The sequence below is a fragment of the Hyperolius riggenbachi genome, chromosome 1 (assembly GCF_040937935.1).
Source record: "Hyperolius riggenbachi isolate aHypRig1 chromosome 1, aHypRig1.pri, whole genome shotgun sequence".
NCBI lineage: Eukaryota > Metazoa > Chordata > Amphibia > Anura > Hyperoliidae > Hyperolius > Hyperolius riggenbachi.
Window position 1 is genome coordinate 41,396,710 of NC_090646.1, and position 22,676 is coordinate 41,419,385.

Here is a 22,676-nt window from a genome sequence, read left to right on the forward strand (position 1 = left end):
ATTTACAGCCCTGGTATCACCGCTAGGTACCAGGGCTTTTATGTCACGCTGCCTGCCTGCTGCCACACTCACACTACTCCTCCATTCCTCCTGCTGCTGCTGCTGCTGTCGGTCTGTGTTTCCCACTGCCAGGGTACACAGATTTACCTTCTGCTGCCACTCTGCCACCAGCTATTACGTCCAACAATAGCTATATCTGTGTAATTTGCTGTAAAAAAAAAAAAAAAAACATTAAAAAAAAGGTTTAATTTTTCTGAGGTGCCCGGGTTGAAAACTGTGTTGTCCCAGTTGTGTATTGGACACAATGTGGGCTGCACGACCGCTGTCTGGGACCTCCTGTTGTGTATTTACGGGCTGGTGCCACCGCTAGGTACCACAGCCTATTATGTCTCGCTGCCTGCCTCATTGACTGCCTGCTGCCACACAATCATCCTCCTCCTGCTGCTGCTGCTGAATTTACCTCCTGCTGTCTGTGTGTTTCCACTGCCAGGGAGCACATACAATGGTGCTTCCACCATGCGCCACCAGCTATTTATTACTCAAAAATAGCTGCATTTCTTTAAAAAAAATATATATATATACTTTTTAATACTTTGTGATATTATTTTTAGAGGTGTCCGGGTTGAAAACTGTGATGTCCCAGTTGTGTATTGGACATGATGTGGGCTTCACGACCGCTGTCTGGAACCTCATGCTGTGTACTTATGGCCTGGTACCACCGCTAGGTACCACAGCCTATTATGTCTCGCTGCCTGCCTCATTGACTGCCTGCTGCCACACAATCATCCTCCTCCTGCTGCTGAATTTACCTCCTGCTGTCTGTGTGTTTCCACTGCCAGGGAGCACATACAATGGCGCTTACACCATGCGCCACCAGCTATTTGTTACGCTCAAAAATAGCTGCATTTCTTTAAAAAAAACGAAAAAAATATATATACTTTTTAATACTTTGTGATATTATTTTTAGAGGTGTCCGGGTCGAAAACTGTGTTGTCCCAGTTGTGTATTGGACATGATGTGGGCTTCACGACCGCTGTCTGGAACCTCATGCTGTGTATTTACGGCCTGGTACCACCGCTAGGTACCACAGCCTATTATGTCTCGCTGCCTGCCTCATTGACTGCCTGCTGCCACACAATCATCCTCCTCCTGCTGCTGAATTTACCTCCTGCTGTCTGTGTGTTTCCACTGCCAGGGAGCACATACAATGGCGCTTACACCATGCGCCACCAGCTATTTATTACGCTCAAAAATAGCTGCATTTATTTAAAAAAAATATATATATAAACTTTTTAATACTTTGTGATATTATTTTTAGAGGTGTCCCGGTTGAAAACCGTGTTGTCCCAGTTGTGTATTGGACATGATGTGGGCTTCACGACCGCTGTCTGAAACCTCATGCTGTGTGTTTACGGCCTGGTACCACCGCTAGGTACCACAGCCTATTATGTCTCGCTGCCTGCCTCATTGACTGCCTGCTGCCACACAATCATCCTCCTCCTGCTGCTGCTGAATTTACCTCCTGCTGTCTGTGTGTTTCCACTGCCAGGGAGCACATACAATGGTGCTTCCACCATGCGCCACCAGCTATTTATTACTCAAAAATAGCTGCATTTCTTTAAAAAAAAAAATATATATATACTTTTTAATACTTTGTGATATTATTTTTAGAGGTGTCCGGGTTGAAAACTGTGTTGTCCCAGTTGTGTATTGGACATGATGTGGGCTTCACGACCGCTGTCTGGAACCTCATGCTGTGTATTTACGGCCTGGTACCACCGCTAGGTACCACAGCCTATTATGTCTCGCTGCCTGCCTCATTGACTGCCTGCTGCCACACAATCATCCTCCTCCTGCTGCTGCTGCTGAATTTACCTCCTGCTGTCTGTGTGTTTCCACTGCCAGGGAGCACATACAATGGCGCTTCCACCATGCGCCACCAGCTATTTATTACGCTCAAAAATAGCTGCCTTTCTTAAAAAAAAATATATATATATATACTTTTTAATACTTTGTGATATTATTTTTAGAGGCGTCCGGGTTGAAAACTGTGTTGTCCCAGTTGTGTATTGGACATGATGTGGGCTTCACGACCGCTGTCTAGAGATGGGCCGAACCTCCGATGTTAGGTTCGCGAACCCTGTTCGCGAACTTCCGCGAAAGGTTCGGTTCGCGAAAAAGTTCGCGAACCGCAATAGACTTCAATGGGGAGGCGAACCTTCAAAGTTTTAAAAAATTCTATCAACTGGAAAAATGATAGAAAACATGTTTCAAAAGCTCTAATACCTGGAGCCACACCTAATTGAGTGAAATATACATCACTGCTGGAGGACCCACCCTCCCTCCTCCAAGCAAGGTCCTTTATACCATTTGCCTACCTACACTAATTAGTTATGGGACAGCTGCTACACACTCTGCTAGGGAGATTTTAATTGTTCTCCCTTCTACCCATTCAGGTCTCTTCTGCCAGGGAATTATACTATTTTAAAAACCAGTATACATCATACCATAGCTGGGAATCGAACCCAGATCTCACTGTGTGGTGGGCACGTCACCCTAAGCACTGTACCACTACAGTAGTAAGTGAAGCTAGCCTAAAATGTACCATTTATGCTCAATGCAATAGAACCATTAGGTTGCTTAAAGGAGAACTGTAGTGAGAGGTATATGGAGGCTGCCATATTGATTTCCTTTTAAGCTATACCAGTTGCCTGGCAGCCCTGCTGATCTATTTGGCTGCAGTAATAATAATAATTCAAACATTTGTATAGCGCTTTTCTCCTGTCAGACTCAAAGCGCTCAGGAGGCCACCCTGCAGTGTTAGGGAGTCTTGCCTTGAACGCCTTACTGAATAGGTACTTGACCTAGCCAGGATTCAAATCCTGGTCTCCCATGTCAAAGGCAGAGCCCTTAACCAGTACACTATCCAGCCACTGTAGTGTGAATCACACCAGAAACAAGCATGCAGCTAATCTTGTCAGATCTTACAAAAATGTCAAACACCAGATATGCTGCATTCTTGTTCACGGTCTAGGGCTAAAAGTATTGGAGGCAGAGGATCTGCAGGATAGCCAGGTAACTGGTATTGCTTAAAAGGAAATCAATATGGTAGCCTCCATATACCTTTCACTACAGTTCTCCTTTAAAGGGAACCTTAACTGAGAGTGATATGGATGTTTCCTGTAAACAATACCAGTTGCCTGGCAGTCCAGCTGATCTTTGTGACTGCAATAGTGGTTGAATCACACCCTGAAACAAGCATGCAGCTAATCTAGTCTGACTTCAGTCAGAGCACCTGATCTGCATGCTTGTTCAGGGGCTGTGGCTAAAAGTATTAGAGACACAGGATCAGCAGGCGATTCAGGCAACTGGTATTATTTTAAAAGGAAAAATCCATATCATTCTCCGTTTAGGTTCCCTTTAAGGATTTGTAGCATAAAAGCCAACTCACATTGGCTGGGATTTGAACCTGGGTCTCAATGTATGGTGGACAAGCACACTAACCACTATACCAACTGAAGCTGGCCTGAAATTGCTGGCCTAAAATATACTATTTATGATGAGTTGGCTTTTATGCTACATGCTTATTTCAGGGTGTGATTCAGCCACTATTGCAGTCACAAAGATCAGCTGGACTGCCAGGCAACTGGTATTGTTTACAGGAAACATCCATGTCACTCTCAGTTAAGGTTCCCTTTAAATGAGAACTGTAGTGAAAGGTATATGGAGGCTACCATATTGATTTCCTTTTAAGCAATACCAGTTACCTGGCTATCCTGCAGATCCTCTGCCTCCAATACTTTTAGCCCTAGACCCTGAACAAGCATGCAGCAGATCTGGTGTTTGACATTTTTGTAAGATCTGACAAGATTAGCTGCATGCTTGTTTCTGGTGTGATTCACACTACAGTGGCTGGATAGTGTACTGGTTAAGGGCTCTGCCTTTGACATGGGAGACCAGGGTTTGAATCCTGGCTAGGTCAAGTACCTATTCAGTAAGGAGTTCAAGGCAAGACTCCCTAACACTGCAGGGTGGCCTCCTGAGCGCTTTGAGTCTGACAGGAGAAAAGTGCTATACAAATGTTTGGATTATTATTATTACTGCAGCCAAATAGATCAGCAGGGCTGCCAGGCAACTGGTATAGCTTAAAAGGAAATCAATATGGCAGCCTCCATATACCTCTCACTACAGTTCTCCTTTAAGCAACCTAATGGTTCTATTGCATTGAGCATAAATGGTACATTTTAGGCTAGCTTCACTTACTACTGTAGTGGTACAGTGCTTAGGGCGACGTGCCCACCACACAGTGAGATCTGGGTTCAAATCCCAGCTATGGTATGATGTATACTGGTTTTTGAAATAGTATAATTTCCTGGCAGAAGAGACCCTCCTCCCTCCGGTAGGAGGGAGAAGAGATAGAAGGGAGGTGGGAGGCCAATTAAAATCTCCCTAGCAGAGTGTGTAGCAGCTGTCCCATAACTAATTAGTGTAGGCAGACAACTGAGTCAAATGGTATAAAGGACCTAGCTTGAAGGAAGGGTGGGCGGGTTCTCAAGCAATGTGTTTGACAATAACATGTCTGCTGACAGTGAAATGGAGGGCAAAAATTTTGCTCAATACAGCATTATGGGGCGAATCGAACTTCCGCAAAAGTTCGCCTGATGCAGGCGAACGCGAACCCCCAAAGTTCGCCTGGAACCGTTCACTGGCGAACCGTTCGGCCCATCTCTAGTGTTACCTCATGCTGTGTATTTACGGCCTGGTACCACCGCTAGGTACCACAGCCTATTATGTCTCGCTGCCTGCCTCATTGACTGCCTGCTGCCACACAATCATCCTCCTCCTGCTGCTGCTGCTGAATTTACCTCCTGCTGTCTGTGTGTTTCCACTGCCAGGAAGCACATACAATGGCGCTTCCACCATGCGCCACCAGCTATTTATTACGCTCAAAAATAGCTGCATTTCTTTAAAAAATATATATATAGAAGAGAAATAAGTGAAGAAGAAGAAGACGATATAGAAGAAGAAGAAGATATAGAAAAAGAAGAAGAAGGAGAAGAAGAAGAAGAAGATATAGAAAAAGAAGAAGAAGAAGAAGAAGAAATAGAAAAATAATAATAATAAGAAGATATAGAAAAAGAAGAAGAAGAAATAGAAAAATAATAAGAAGAAGAAGATATAGAAAAAGAAGATATAGAAGAAGAAGATGAAGAAGAAGAAGATGAAGAAGAAGAAGAAGAAGAAGAAGAAGAAGAAGAAGAAGAAGAAGAAGAAGAAGAAGAAGAAGAAGAAGAAGAAGAAGAAGAAGAAGAAGAAGAAGAAGATATAGAAGAAGAAGAAGAAGAAGAAGAAGATATAGAAGAAGAAGAAGAAGAAGATATAGAAGAAGAAGAAGAAGAAGAAGATATAGAATAAGAAGAAGATATATAAGATAAAGAAGAAGAAGTATATACAGTACTGAACAGAATTTTGGACACAACTTCTCTTTCCACCTTTTTTTTTTTTTTAAAAGGAACATCCCCACATAATCACTTGCTGTTGTTACTTGGAAAAAAGATGTTTATTGCATCATTCACCCCCAAAACAAGTGTTTGAAGCTATTTAAGGCCAATTCGAATAGTCAGCTCGAATAATGAGCTTGAATACCGACTCGAATAGTGAGCTCGAATTCCGAGGTCGAATCGAATAGTAAAAAATATTCGACTCGAATATTCGACCGAACTCGAATAATTTACTATTCGAATTCGACCTAACTCGAATAATAAAAAGGGGTATCCGAGCATCACTGCTGAGTTTAAGCTGGAGGTAGAGCACACATGGGGGACCCAGTTGAGGGGGGTTCAACGCCCAATACACCCTTCCTGCCCTCTACCTTCTTAAGCGGCATATGCTATGCCGCAGGTCGCTAGTGTACCGTAAAAAGGTGACAGATGTCACCTCGAAGATGCATTTCCCCAATTTAGCGTAAAGCATGTTTTGTCTTAGTTTGTCCAATACAAATTTGACATGTGACCTGTGCTCAGAGAGGTTGTTTGAAAAAATAAGTATATCATCCAGGTATACTAACACGAATTTGCCCAACACCTCCCTGAATACCTCATTGATTAATTCCTGGAAGACGGCCGGGGCGTTACACAGCCCGAAGGGCATCACTAAGCACTCGTAATGCCGGTCGGGCGTGTTAAAGGCCGTCTTCCATTCATCGCCCTTTCTAATCCGCACCAGGTTGTATGCACCCCGTAAATCTAATTTCAAAAAGATCTTAGCGTTGGTAACTTGTGTAAACAGGTCATCTATCAGGGGCAAAGGGTGTCGATTCTTCACTGTGATTTTATTCAGGCCCCGGTAATCTATGCATGGCCGCAGGCCTCTATTTTCTTAACAAAAAAGAACCCTGCGCCAGCGGGCGACCGAGAGGGGTGAATGAACCCCTTGGCTAAATTCTCACGAATGTACTCCTGCATGGCCACTTTCTCTGGCCCAGACAAATTGTAGAGATGACCCCTTGGGGGCATACAACCAGATCGGAGATCGATGGGGCAATCAAACAGGCGATGTGGAGGTAACTTATCAGCAGCCTTGGGACAGAACACATCACAATACTCGGAATATTGTACTGGTACCCCCTCCAAATGAATCCTGGTCTGGCCCAATGTCACCTTCCCTAAACACTGCTGGAAACAATGAGTTGACCAGCTAGTTAACTGCCCAGTGGTCCAATTGATCTGTGGGGAGTGAAGGTGCAACCATGGCATGCCAAGGATGACTGTGGAGGTGGTCATGTGTAATACTAAAAACTGTAATTTTTCTTTGTGTAGTACCCCTATAGTGACTTCCACCTCTGGTGTCTGAGACAGCGGATGATTACTTTGCAGGGGGGAATCATCTACTGCCGTAACCTGAATGGGTGGTTTTACCGGGGTGAGCGGAATACCTAATTTCTTTGCAAATTTGAAATCCATAAAATTTGCTGCAGAGCCTGAATCAACAAAGGCCTCGGAATCCTCGGTTTTATCTTCCCATGTGACAGTACAAGGAAGAAGTAACCGTTTATCTTCTAGGGGTAAGAGACGCGCGCCTAGGGTGTTACCCCCTACAACTCCTAGGCGGTAGCGTTTCCCGACTTATTGGGACAATTACGTACTCTATGACCCCCCTCTGCGCAGTAAAGACACAGCTGCTCAGACATCCTACGTCTTCGCTCCACTTGGGATAGTTTCGACCGACCAATTTGCATAGGTTCGGGTGGAGGCGAGACGGGAGGAGGTGGAGTTACTGGAGGCGCAGCGTAGGACACCATTCTTACATGACTACTTCCCCGGTTCTGTTTCTGATAGCTTAGCCTGCGGTCGACTTGAATGGCCGATGAAATGGCCTCATCGACTGTTTTAGGTTCAGGCAGACTTAACATGAGATTTGAGACCTCATCTGACAGTCCCGATAAGAAACAATCTAAGAGGGCATAAGTGTCCCACCTGGCTGAAACTGACCACCTCCTAAATTCCGCTGCGTAATCCTCGACCGGACCGTTGCCTTGACGCAAAAGCTTGAGCTTCCGCTCAGAAGTTGCAGCAAGGTCTGGGTCGTCGTAAATTACTGCCATAGCTTTAAAAAATTCATCCACTGAGGTGAGGGCTAAGTCTCCGGTGGGCAAACTGTACGCCCACGTCTGAGAATCGCCTGATAACAAAGTCTTAATAAATGTGACCCTTTGGGCCACAGTTCCAGAAGATCGGGGTCTCAACTCAAAGTAAGATAACACTCTACTTCTAAAATTTCGGAAGTCAGATCTGTGACCAGAAAATTTCTCAGGTACAGGCAAACGAATGTCAGAGCTAGGAGGGGATCGCACCTCATCCACTGCTGTCTGGAGGGTTTGTAATGAACCAGACAAGGCGTCAATCATAGTCTTGTGACTACCCAGCACTTGGTTGATGTTTTCCACCGAAGTGGCAAGTGCGCCCAGACGGTCAGTGTGTGCGTCCATTTGCATTTTGGTCTGGCGTTCTGTAACGATCGGTGTAACACAGAGAGGGTCTGATTACCGGTGAACTGCAGTATCACCGAGAATGCAGAATATACCCGATTATTGATGATCTGCAGTATCACCGATAATCAGATATATATTCTAACCTCTGGACACCTGAGTAACGAGTGAGTGTTAGTGCAACATTAATACTTTGAGTAAAAAAAAAAAAAAAAAAAAAAAAAAACATTAATACTTTGAGTACACATAGAAGTATGTTCATTCCGTAGGCCTAGACTCTCCCGGGGGAGGAGCTAAGCAGAGAGTAGGAAGGACAGAGTGTGAGTGACACCAATGAGAGGGTGTCACTAACAGATCTGGGAACTGCCTCTAACAGTAAGGATAGTTCTTGAGGTCGGCCAAGCCAGGTCATCAACACACAGACAGATAAAGTACAGAATCAGAAGGCAGATACAAAATCCAATAACAGGCAGGGTTTGGCAACAGAGAATCAGAATAACGAGGTACAGAATCAGGAGGCAGGTACAGAGTCCAGGAACGAGCAGAGTTTGGCAACAGTATATCAGAAATAGCAAGGTACAGAATCAGAGTTCAGGAGGATTAGTCAGGCAAGCAGAAGGTCATAAAAAATAATACAGTTCAATATTCCTAACGCTAAGGTGTGAGCTCTGTGATCATCAACACCTTTGGAAACTATGCTAGAACACAGATACTGACAAGGTCTGAGTGCTACCAAGTAGTGATCGCAACGCCAGACACCAGAGAAATGACCAGCACCCAGTATATATACATCAGCGCTTCCAGCGCCTCCCCTAAGTGCTGGACCAATGAAAAGTGGTGGAAATGTCAGCTGACCAGCTCGGTCAACTGACCTTCTTCTGGCTGTCATATAAACTCTGCCTCTCAGCGTGCGCGCGCGCGCATCATTCTGAACCTGTGTGGACTATCAGTCCCAGCCACACCAGTCACGCTTTGCAATGTCTCTGCTGGCCTGCACGCGGGGTGAGATGCACCGCTACCTGCACATGCGGTGGCCTCCCCGTGCCTGGCCGGACTGTCAGTAGCAGGCCTGTGCGCGCTTCCCGCCGCTTCAGACGCAGCGGTTTCTCCGCGTTCCGCTATGCCAGCCGCGGAAACAGCCGCCTCATCCTGCGTCCATGCGGCGGCTTTTCCGTGTTTCTTCACACCACTAGGAAATGAAAAAGTTGGCACAGCCTGTCCGACCCAGACCGCGCGCTGCCCCCCTGGGTGGACAACTTGTCCCAGTGGTCCCACACTGCTGAATATGCCGACCAGGTCCCTTCCGCCAAAGAACAAGACATCCACTCTTCTATCTTCCAAAAGGAACCTCCCATAAATCCAGTGGGCAAGGAATTCCGAATTACGCTGGTCCAGGGACGAGGCCTCTGAACCATTGCCACTGAAATCGAGAAAGCGCATCTGCTACGTCATTCTCGGTTCCGGGCAGGTGCGCCGCAAATATAAACATATTAAGTCGCATGCAGGCAAGAACCAAATGCCGCAACAGCTCCGTACCCGTGAGCACCCGATGCGTCTTTGAAGAGCTCCAGATCATGATTCTGGATGCCCTCCACCATCCATACCGACTGTCCGTTGAATTCCGCGAGGAAAACCTGCCACATATGCAAATCATCCTTATGCTCCCTGCCCAAATGCATCCGATGATGAGGAGAAGAAATCCCCGCGGTCGCCATTGCCAACTTTCTGCACAGGATTCGCCCCATGGGGATAATCCTGCAAGCAAAATTTAATTTTCCAAGCAATGACTGGAGCACGCGCAGAGTAATCTTTTTTTTGTGACAGAATGTCAGCAATAACCGCCTGCAAATCAGCTATCTTATCCTCTGGCAACCGGCATTCCATTGCTAACGAGTCGATCGTAATTCCCAGGAATTTAATCTGAGTCTGCGGCCCCTCCGTCTTTTCCTCCGCGAGGGGAATACCGAAGCTCGCGCATACCTGGCGCATCGTTGCCAGAAGTAATGCGCACGTCCTGGAATCCTTCTCACCCATGAACAATAAGTGGTCGTGCAGGTAATGTATCACCGACCCTACCCCAGACTCCTCCTTCACCACCCACTCAACAAAAGAACTGAATTTTTCAAAATAGGAGCAGGAGATGGAGCATCCCATCGGCAAACAACAATCGATGTAGTAATTCCCTTCCCAAAAACAACCCAGCAGATGGAAACTCTCCTTGTGGACCGGGAGTAATCGAAACGCTGCCTCGACGTCCGTCTTGGCCAGTAGTGCGCCTTGCCCCAACCGCCTGACCCACTTAACTGCCACATCAAAAGAGGTGTAAGCCACTGTCGCGTCTCCGGGGTCAATTCCGTCATTCACAGATCTGCCCCTAGGATGCGACAAGTGATGGATGAGGCGGAAGGAGCCAATCTCCTTTTTTGGGACAATGCCCAAGGGGGAGACTACCAAATTATCCAAAGGGGGGAACTGAATGGTCCAGCCATCTGGCCTAGCCTGACCTCCTTCTCCAATTTAGCTAAAACCACTTCTGGGCAAGCCGCCACTGATTTTAAATTTCTGAAAGGTGGGGACGGGTGGGCGGCCCCCGTACTGGGAATATGAAAGGCCTCCGCAAATCCCTGACATAAGAATTCTGCAGCATCAGTGTCTGGGTACCTATTTAGGTGCCGCTCCATCCCTTTGAGCATCACTGGAGTCTTCCTTCTTTCCGGTAGCTTCACCACCCCTGCTCTTACTTTGTTTATAACAATGGGAACCGGGATGTCCACCCCCACAGTTCGCACATTCGTGCTTAAAACGGCATGAACTCCCGAACTTACATGAGTTGTCGTTAAATTTCCAACAAACTCCCGGGCGTCTATTGGCCAGCTGCCCCGAAGTGCTGGGGTTACTGCCCCCCCTGAAAGGGCTGGGAACTTTTACTGGCGGAAATCATGAGTTTCATCCAAAGGATGACATCTTTATGGTCCCAGCGGATCTCCGGGAGCACTGCCTTCCGCTGGCGAAATTCCTCGTCATAACGGAGCCTGGAATTTCCTCCGTATGACCTGTAAGCATCCCCTACGCTGTCCTGATAATCAAACAGCGCCGAACAACATTCGGGCTGTTTCTCACCTATCACACTTGCCAATATGGCAAACGCTTGTGACCAGTTTTGATGCGTACGTGGAATGAGCCTGTATCTCCTGCGCTCCTCCTTCTCTTTTTTGCTTTCATCAGGCTTACCCCTATCTAGATTGAATTTGGAAAGCTGTAAAAGCGAAAAAATTTCCACATACTCCCCCCGCCAAACCTTTTTCTTCACCTCCTTCTTCAAATGTGTACCTAAAGGGGATTCAAGGCAAAGGTACAGTTCACTCTTTGCCGAATCTGACAATCGTACCGGATCAATCTCTTTGCTGACCACTGTAGTAGTCTCTCCTGGTGTTGTGATGGTACCGACCCCCCAGAGATGCCGACACTACAGTTGTGGTTTGGATTGGCACTGACTGTGGGGAAAAAAACAATGCAGGTCCCAAAGGCGCCGGAATCGTAGGGGGAACCCATACCGACGCAGGAGAGGTGACATTGGCTACACCGCCCCCCTTCAATGCATCTCGAATCCCCAACAAGAGTGAGTTCACAAATGATAATGCCGGTGCGACGGCACTATCCCTCTGCAACTGAGTTGGGACCGTACTGATTGGATTGGTCGGTGCCAACCCACTTGCTCCCACAACATCATAGGTAACAGGAAAGGTTGAAATTAAATTTGTCTTACCTGGCTGCACCGGATGCCCGTCCCAACCAGCCGAATCCCTGGATCGATCAGAAGTTCCTCCATCCTCCTCATCAGATTGCGATGAAGCATCACCATTTGGCGACTCGTTTCCACGCCCAGATAGACTGGCGGAACTGGCTGGTACCGATCCACTTTGCCTGCTAGATGATCTGCTGATGGATGCCGATTGCTGTCTCTGCGCCTCCCCGCTGCGTGAGCCGCTGTCTCCCTGACTGCTCGCACTGCGGCCTTGCTTCTGCCTTTTGCCTTGCTTCTGGTTCCCCTTTTTTCCCTTTCCCTTAGCCTGATGCTGGGGTCGCCTGGCCTGCGCCTGATGGGGCACAGCCGCATACCCAAAATCACCAGCCGGCCTGGAGGGGTTGGGAGGATGTTGCTGGTTGTCAGCCCGGGTACTCTGCAGTGACTTCCCATGTCCTGCTGGTGCGAGCTGCTGCTTTTTCCCTGATGCCCTGCATCCTGTCTCACCAGATGTCCCTGGCTGCTCCTCAACTGCCCTGAGGGCCACCTCTGCCGCTTTGGTCTGGCCCTTCCCCTTCCCCTGCTTGGGAGGCCGTTTTGCGGAGGGTGCCGGTGGGGTTTGGATAGGGCTTCCCGCACGTCTGTTCTGCCGCAGAGATGCAGCCGGACTAAGCCGATCAGGTGGGCGGGTCGCTCGTGCGCTGGTGCGGGGGGCGGAATCTCCTGCCGACATGGCTGCCATCTGTATGGCCACCCACTGAGTGCCGCGCGCCTTAGCCTTGCTCCTTACCTGCTGGAGCAGGTTCTCTATATTGGCCGCCATGACGCACTTCTTCTTGGTAGCAGGGAAACACGTCCTTCTGCTACTCTTTCCCCCATGCGTCTGGCCTTCCCCCGCTGACATCACTTCCTTTGACGTCACTTCCTCCCTCCCCGAGAACCTCCTAACAAGCGCGCTCCCGGCCACAGCTCAGGCCCGCCCCCCTTTCCAACATTAACCTCTGCATGGCAAACTAGCCCCTATCATGGGAGCCCTGCGCTCGATTGCGCTGCGCTCCTGTCGCTGCGGGCAGTGCTTACCCTAAAAGACAGGCAGCTGTAATTGTAGCAAAAGGTGGTTCTACAAAGTATTGACTCAGGGGGCTGAATAATTATGCACACCCCACTTTGCAGTTATTGATTTGTAAAAAATGTTTGGAATGATGTATGATTTTCGTTCCACTTCTCACATGTACACCACTTTGTATTGGTCTTTCACGTGGAATTCCAATAAAATTGCTTCATGTTTGTGGCAGTAATGGGACAAAATGTGGAAAACTTCAAGGGGCCGAATACTTTTGCAAGCCACTGTAATTATAAAAGTACTATTAATACATTTTCTTTAAAGAGCAAGAGTCCTTTATTCACCCTTTACTTGTCTCAGCCAGTGGTGCTCATCATGACCTCGTGGTCACAGCATAGCCATGATTTACAAAAAATTTTCCACTATCCAACATCGTGATCCAAATCTGTGATCGCTAAGCAGATTCCGCTGTGGCTCCGGATATTCGGCCCGTGATCACGGCACAGAATTCCATGATTGGCAGAAATGAAGTCCCTGGTCCAATCAGAGGTCTCCAGCGTAGGCCCTGAGCAACCAATCATAGGAGGAAAGGCTGTGCCCTCCCATCCTGTATATAAGGTGGCGGCCATGTCAAAAGCTCCATCCTTGCTAGACTCTGTGGACTAAGTGCATCTCTAGGCCACATTGCGCAAAGCAACAGCATTTTTTGGGTTTTTATACCCACCGCTTTCACTTATTTCATTGCTCTATTACTATATCTGATACTTGTATTTGGCTAGCTAGCCAGTGAATAACTTCAGTTAGTTGTAGTCAGTGTTGTCATCAGTGACAGTGTACTGAGTGCTGTGCTTAGTGCAGGCAGGCAGGTTCACTAAATTTAGTGCTGTATTCAGAGCCGCCATCAGGAGGGGACAGCAAGGATTCCAGTGAGAGGCCTGGGGCCCCCAGGTGCTCTCAGGAGGCCCGGCCGACCCTCCCCATTGCTAGAGTGACCAGACGTCCCGGATTACCCGGGACAGGTCCCGGATTCAGGATCCCCTGTCCCAGGCTGCATGAGGTCCTGGGAAACGTCTCGCTTTTAGCAGCGCGACCTCCCGGCCTCGGGACTCTGGCCACCATATCTGCAGCCCCGCTCCAGCCTGCATAGTCTTCCGGTGTTTCGACACTGGCAGACGAGCAGGGCTACGGGAAGATGGCTGCTGAAGCCCTGCACTGGAGACTATTTGTGTCTCCAGTACAGGGCTTCTGGCGCCATCTTGCCATAGCCCTGCTCTGCCTGTCAGAGACTGCAGGAGGAGCAAGACGGTCCCAGGAGCAGCGCGCCAGAGGCCAGCCAGGAGTGAGAGGAGACTTCTGCCAGGTGAGTAAATGCTTTTTTTTCCCAGGTGTTATGTTGCCCAAATTGCGTTTATTTTGCACTGACATGTTGCCCACAATGTGTTTATTTTGTACTGATATGTTGCTCACATTACGTTTATTTTGCACTGACATGTTGCCCAAATTGCGTTTATTTTGTACTGACATGTTGCCCGCAATGCGTTTATTTTGTACTAGCTGGACGCCCGGCGTTGCCCGGGTATATATTTGGCTAGTGTTGGCTCTGCCCACTTTTCCTAACCCTAACACACAATTACTTAATGACCAAGTATGTGAGCTTTGCGGTCTTTGGCATCAATAATTTACAATGAAATAAAATTAATCTGATTGGATGTAGCTCCACCCCTTTTCTGAATTTGAACCCCAATCACCCAATGGCCAACTGTACCAGGTACAGGTGATTAACAGTGCAAGAAAGGCAGCAATTAAATATTCCCCTTAAAAATCAATAGGTGGATTTTGATTGGCTTTTATAGGCTCCACCCACTATTCTAAATATTAATCCCAGTCACCCAGTGACCAATTGTGCAAAGTTTGAGAACCTTACCATTAAAAGTGTAAGAATTGCTACAGTTTACATTTTCTCAGTGAAATTTGCATTTGTCTCCGCCTACTGATGACCCGGCATTGCCCGATTATGCATTTTGCAGGTGCTGGCTGCGCCCACTTTTCGTAACCCTAACACACAATTAATCAATTACTCAATGACCAAGTTTGTGAGCTTCGCGGTCTTTGGCATCAATAACCTGCATTAAAATGAAACAAATCTTATTGGCTGTTTGTGGCTCCACCCTGTTTTATGAATGTACACCCCAGTCACGCAATGATCAACTGTACCAGGTTTGAGGCTTGTGCCATTAACAGTGCAAGAATGGCAGCAATGAAATATTCCCCTGAAAAATCAATAGGTAATTTTTGATTGGCTTTTGTAGGCTCCATCCACTTTTCTGAATATTAACCCCAGTCACCCAGTAACCAACTGTGCAAAGTTTGAGAACCCTACCATTAACAGTGTAAGAATGGCTGCTGTTTACATTTTCCCAGTAAAATTTGTATTTGTCTCCGCCCACTTATGACCCGGCATTGCACGCTTATGTATTTGGCTGGTGTTGGCTGTGCCCACTTTTCTAACCCTAACGCACAATTAATCAATTACTCAATTACCAAGTTTGTGAGCTTTGCGGTGTTTGGCATCAATAATTTGCATTGGAATGAAATAAATCTAATTGGCTGTTTGTGGCTCCACCCCCTTTCTGAAATTAAACCCTAGTCACCCAATGATCAACTGTACCAGGTTTGAGGCTTGTGCAATTAGCAGTGCAAGAATGGCAGCAATATAAATATTCCCCTTGAAAATAAATAGGTTAATTTGGATTGGCTTTTATAGACTCCACCCACTTTTCTGAATATTAATCCCAGTCACCCAGTAACCAACTGTGCAAAGTTTGAGAACCCTACCATTAACAGTGTAAGAATGGCTGCAGTTTACATTTTCCACTGAAATTTGTATTTTTCTCCGCCCCTTTTTGGTTATGGAAATAAAAAGTATCCTATACTTTATTCCAGTTAGTGTACTATGTGTGTGCCAAATTTCATTCAAATCCGTTCAGCCGTTTTTGCGTGATCGAGTAACAAACATCCAAACATCCAAACATCCAAACATCCGAACTTACCCATTTATTATATTAGTAGGATTGACATGTTGCTCACATTGCGTTTATTTTGTACTGACATGTTGCCCAAATTGCGTTTATTTTGTACTGACATGTTGCCCACAATGCGTTTATTTTGTACTGACATGTAGTGTTGGGCGAACAGTGTTCGCCACTGTTCGGGTTCTGCAGAACATCACCCTGTTCGGGTGATGTTCGAGTTCGGCCGAACACCTGACGGTGCTCGGCCAAACCGTTCGGCCATATGGCCGAACTAAGAGCGCATGGCCGAACGTTCCCCGAACGTTCGGCTAGCGCTGTGATTGGCCGAACGGGTCACGTGGTTCGGACCCGAACGCGCTCTGATTGGCCGAACGGTCACGTGGTTCGGGTAAATAAATACCCGAACCACGTCATATCTCCGCCATTTGTCTGTGGGTTTAGCTTTGGGTAGGCAGGCAGGGTAGTTCGCGCTCCAGCCACGCTAGCCAGGGTCCCCCCTGTCATTGTGTCACTGCTGGGAACAGTAGTACACCGCTTGCTCAGCCACACTATATAGCATTCTGTTTACTGCCACTCTGTGTACCTCGCTCAGCCACACTATATAGCATTCTGTTTACTGCCACTCTGTGTCTGCTGGGAATAGTAGTACACCGCTTGCTCAGCCACACTATATAGCATTCTGTTTACTGCCACTCTGTGTACCTCGCTCAGCCACACTATATAGCATTCTGTTTACTGCCACTCTGTGTCTGCTGGGAATAGTGGTACACCGCTCGCTCAGCCACACTATATAGCATTCTGTTTACTGTTCTGTGTCTGCTGGGAATAGTGGTACACCGCTCGCTCAGCCACACTATATAGCATTCTGTTTACTGTTCTGTGTCTGCTGGGAATAGTGGTACACCGCTCGCTCAGCCACACTATATAGCATTCTGTTCACTGTTCTGTGTCTGCTGGGAATAGTGGTACACCGCTCGCTCAGCCACACTATATAGCATTCTGTTTACTGTTCTGTGTCTGCTGGGAATAGTGGTACACCGCTCGCTCAGCCACACTATATAGCATTCTGTTTACTGTTCTGTGTCTGCTGGGAATAGTGGTACACCGCTCGCTCAGCCACACTATATAGCATTCTGTTCACTGTTCTGTGTCTGCTGGGAATAGTGGTACACCGCTCGCTCAGCCACACTATATAGCATTCTGTTCACTGTTCTGTGTCTGCTGGGAATAGTGGTACACCGCTCGCTCAGCCACACTATATAGCATTCTGTTTACTGTTCTGTGTCTGCTGGGAATAGTGGTACACCGCTCGCTCATCCACACTATATAGCATTCTGTTCACTGTTCTGTGTCTGCTGGGAATAGTGGTACACCGCTCGCTCAGCCACACTATATAGCATTCTGTTCACTGTTCTGTGTCTGCTGGGAATAGTGGTACACCGCTCGCTCAGCCACACTATATAGCATTCTGTTCACTGTTCTGTGTCTGCTGGGAATAGTGGTACACCGCTCGCTCAGCCACACTATATAGCATTCTGTTTACTGTTCTGTGTCTGCTGGGAATAGTGGTACACCGCTCGCTCAGCCACACTATATAGCATTCTGTTTACTGTTCTGTGTCTGCTGGGAATAGTGGTACACCGCTCGCTCAGCCACACTATATAGCATTCTGTTTACTGTTCTGTGTCTGCTGGGAACAGTAGTACACCGCTCGCTCAGCCAGAGTATATAGCATTGTGTTTACTGCCACTCTGTGTACACCGCTCAGCCAGACTATATACCATTGTTTACTGACACTCTGTGTACACCGCTCAGCCAGACTATATACCATTGTTTACTGACACTCTGTGTACACCGCTCAGCCAGACTATATACCATTGTTTACTGCCACTCTGATTCTGCTGGGAACAGTAGTACACCGCTCGCTCAGCCAGACTATATAGCATTGTGTTTACTGCCACTCTGTGTACACCGCTCAGCCAGACTATATACCATTGTTTACTGACACTCTGTGTACACCGCTCAGCCAGACTATATACCATTGTTTACTGCCACTCTGATTCTGCTGGGAACAGTAGTACACCGCTCGCTCAGCCAGACTATATACCATTGTTTACTGACACTCTGTGTACACCGCTCAGCCAGACTATATACCATTGTTTACTGCCACTCTGATTCTGCTGGGAACAGTAGTACACCGCTCGCTCAGCCAGACTATATAGCATTGTGTTTACTGCCACTCTGTGTACACCGCTCAGCCACACTATATAGCATTGCGTACTCTGCCAGTCAGTGTGTATATTGCTGGGATCAGTAATACTCCACTCACCGTCAACCACTATATGAGCTCAACATGAGTTCCCCAGAGACCTCCGCTGTGAGCAGCACTCCCAACAACAGCAACAGCCAACGCCCCACGCAAGCTATAACATCCACCCCAGCAGCCAGTGGTCAGCAGCAGCCCTCCCCGGAGGAGAACGTTGTGTCCATCAGTCCGTCACCAGAGCGATTAATGAGGGCTGCCATTGAGGAGATGATGGGGCCTGATGTGGAGGAGGAGGTCTGGCTCAGGCCAGCATCCCAAGTTAATGTTGAGGACGATGAGGGGTCTGTGTCTGGGGATGTTGGGGTGGCAGAGGTGGTGGGTGGGTCAGACTCAGGAGAAGAGTTGTATGATGAGGATGATGATCGGGACCATCTGTATGTGCCTCAGAGTCCGACCCCGGAAAACATGTTGTATCGTGTGTTTAGGTACTAAAATCTGCGTTCCCTCCCAGTAGTGTTGGGCGAACAGTGTTTGCCACTGTTCGGGTTCTGCAGAACATCACCCTGTTCGGGGTGACTATATAGCAGACTATATAGCATTGTGTTTAATGCCACTCTGTGTACACGGCTCAGCCACACTATATAGCATTGTGTTTACTTCCACTCTGTGTCTGCTGGGAACAGTAGTACACCGCTCACCCGCCACTGTATAGCATTGTGCTCTGTGTCACTGCTGACAATAGTGGTACACCGCTCACCCACCACTGTATAGCATTTCTGTACTGCCACTGTACTGCTGCCAGTCAGCGTGTACTTTAAGGATAAGTGAAATGAGGAAGAAATCCGGTGAAAGAGGGAGGGGCAAGGGAAGAGGTGTTTCCCCTGACGGTTCACGTACAGGCCACAGGGGAGCACCCAAGAAAACCCACTCAATACTGCCCATGTTGTCCAGGACAAGAACCCTCACAGATCCAAAAGAACAGGACCAGATAATTACTTGGATGACCTCTCAAGCGTCCAGCAGTGGGTTAAGCAGCACCAGCACATCACGCACGAGGTCCGAGTCCTCAGCCAGTTAAAGTCTGGGCTTTCTTTGAAGACTGCACTGAGGATGTTACCATGGCGATTTGCAAGGTGTGCAAGACCCGCCTGAGCAGGGGGAAAAGTATTAACAACCTCTCCACCACCAGCATGAGCCGCCACATTCTATCCAAACATCCCACTCTGTGGGCAAACGCGGCAGGACAGGGTACCACCAGCAACACTGCCTCCCTTGGGTTCACCAGACTCACCACCAGACCCGCCTCAGCAGCAGCAGTAGCCCAGCCATTGCGTGGTTCACAACATTCACAAACATCAGACGATGCTGACACTGTCACTTTCCGGACTAGTGCTCTTGAGGTCTCCCAGTGTTCATCAAACACAACAACCAACAGCCCTTCGGTGTGCAGCGCTACGGTTGAGTTGTCTGTCTCTGAGATGTTTGAGCACAAGAGGAAATTGCCAGCAAATGACCCCCGGGCCGTGGCAGTAACAGCCAGCCAGCATAGCCAAGCTTCTGGCCTGCGAAATGCTGCCATATCGAGTGGTGGAGACAAACAGCTTCAAGGGCATGATGTCAGTGGCCATCCCACGTTACGTGGTTCCCAGCCGCTACCACTTTGCGCGCTCTGCAGTGCCTGAGTTGCATGAGCACGTGGTCAGCTAAATAACCCGAAGCTTGAAGAATGCCGTTGCCTGCAAGGTTCACCTCACCACTGACACCTGGACGAGTGCGTTCGGCCAGGGTCGATACATCTCCCTTACCGCGCACTGGGTGAACCTTGTGGAGCCTGGCAGTGATTCCTCACCTGCTACGGCGCGGGTGTTGCCCACGCCGCAAACAGCTGGATAACAACAGCAGCACCTACCTCTCTGACTCCTTCTCCTCCAACGCATCTCAAAGCTGTACCTCATCCGGAAATGCTAACCCAGCACCAGCAGCAGTAGGATCGTGGAAGCAGTGCAGCACAGCTGTTGGCATGCGTCAGCAAGCGTTGCTGAAGCTGATCTGCCTTGGGGATAAGCAGCACACAGGGGAGGAAATTTGGAGGGGAATAAAGGAACAGACGGATTTGTGGCTGGCACCGCTGGACCTGAAACCGGGCATGAAGCTAGACACCTGGCACGAACTGGCAATGTACGCAATAGAGGTGCTGGCTTGCCCGGCAGCCAGCGTTATGTCGGAACGCTGTTTCAGTGCTGCCGGAGGCATCATCACAGATCGGCGTATCCGCCTCTCCACAGAAAATGCAGACCGTCTGACTCAAATTAAAATGAATCAATCCTGGATTGGAAACGACTACGCAACACTCCTGGACCCCAACCAAGTAACATGACCGATGAACATCTGGGATGGTTTAGCGTTTCCGGTCCCTGTTTATTGAACCTCTCATCTGTATTACATTTATGACTGCATGGCGGCAAAAAGCATTGCTGCTATATCCGCACGCTTTTTGTCCTCATGCAAGGCCTGGGTTGTTGTGTCTCACAAAGCGTGGCCTTCTCCTCCTGCGCCTCCTCCTGTTCCATCACGTGTGCTGCTGCTGCTGCTGCTGCTGCTGCTGGGTTACCGTTGCCGGTCCCTGTTTATGGAACCTCTTATCTTTATTACATTTATGACTACATGGCGGTACAAAGCATGCTATCCGCACGCTTTTTGTCCTCATGCAAGGCCTGGGTTGTTGTGTCTCACAAAGCGTGGCCTTCTCCTCCTGCGCCTCCTCCTGTTCCATCACGTGTGCTGCTGCTGGGTTAGCGTTGCCGCGTGGTCCCTGTTTATTGAACCACTTATCTTTATTACATTTATGACTGCATGGTGGTACAAAGCATGCTATCCGCACGCTTCTTGTCCTCATGCAAGGCCTGGGTTGTTGTGTCTCAAAGCGTGGCCTTCTCCTCCTGCGCCACCCTCCTCCTGTTCCATCACGTGTGCTGCTGCTGGGTTAGCATTACCGGTCCCTTTTCCTGGAACCTCTTATATGTATTACATTTATGACTGCATGCCGACAAAAAGCATGTTACCTGTGCAAAGAAAACAGACATTTCCCGCATTTAAAAGACAGTTTTCCCTTTGAAACTTTAAAATCGATTTTCTCAAAAACTATAAGCTCTTTTTGCTAAAAATTTTTTTCCTCTTGTACCCACTCCCAAGGTGCACATACCCTGTAAATTTGGGGTATGTAGCATGTAAGGAGGCTTTACAAACCACAAAAGTTCGGGTCCCCATTGACTTCCATTATGTTCGGAGTTCGGGTCGAACACCCGAACATCGCGGCCATGTTCGGCCTGTTCGGCCCGAACCCGAACATCTAGATGTTCGCCCAACACTACTGACATGTTGCCCACAATGCGTTTATTTTGTGCTCACATGTTGCCTATTGCATTTATTTTGTGCTGAAATGTTGCCCACATTGCGTTTATTTTCTGGTGTCTGGGGTAACTGTTGCTGCATTTATTATTTAACCACTTGAAGACTGCAGTGCTAAACCCCCTAAAGACCAGGCCATTTTTTACAATTCAGACCACTGCAGTTATAACTGTTTATTGCTCGGTTATACAACTTACCACCCAAACAAATTTTACCTCCTTTTCTTGTCACTAATAAAGCTTTCTTTTGGTGCTATTTGATTGCTGCTGCGATTTGTACTTTTTATTATATTCATCAAAAAAGACATGAATTTTGTCAAAAAAATGATTTTTTTAACTTTCTGTGCTGACATTTTTCAAATAAAGTAAAATTTCTGTATACATGCAGCACGAAAAATGTGGACAAACATGTTTTTGATTAAAAAAAACCCATTCAGCCTATATTTATTGGTTTGGGTAAAAGTTATAGCGTTTACAAACTATGGTGCAAAAAGTGAATTTTCCCATTTTCCAGCATCTCTGATTTTTCTGACCCCCTGTCATGTTTCATGAGGGGCTAGAATTCCAGGATAGTATAAATAACCCCCAAATGACCCCATTTTGGAAAGAAGACATCCCAAAGTATTCACTAAGAGGCATGGTGAGTTCATAGAAGATTTTATTTTTTGTCACAAGCAGGGCCGGATTTCTGGCAAGGCCACATAGGCCATGGCCTAGGGCACCAGAAATTTAGGGGTGGCTCAGTGAGGGGCAATAAAGCTATTCTATCTATCTACAAGGACAGATTTAATTTTCAAACTCCCTGTCCTGTACTTGTGTCGTCCCTGCAAGACCTGTAAGCTCTATCCTGCAGGTACACTTCAGCCTAACTCTCATAGTGACACAATGGTCCCATCATTAATGAGATAGTAAACATAACATAAAAGTTCTTAAGGAAAACATAATTTATAATCTATACGCATATTACTAAAATAGTCATTGTCTGTGACAACTGACATCCAATGATGGAAAGTAAGTAGAATTCTCATTGGGGAACACAGAGATAACAACCAAACAGACGGTATAATTGGCCTTGGGCGGTGAAAAGTACAAATCCGGCCCTGGTCACAAGTTAGCGGAAAATGACACTTTGTGACAAAAAAAAATAAGAATAAAAAGTTTCCATTTCTGCTAACT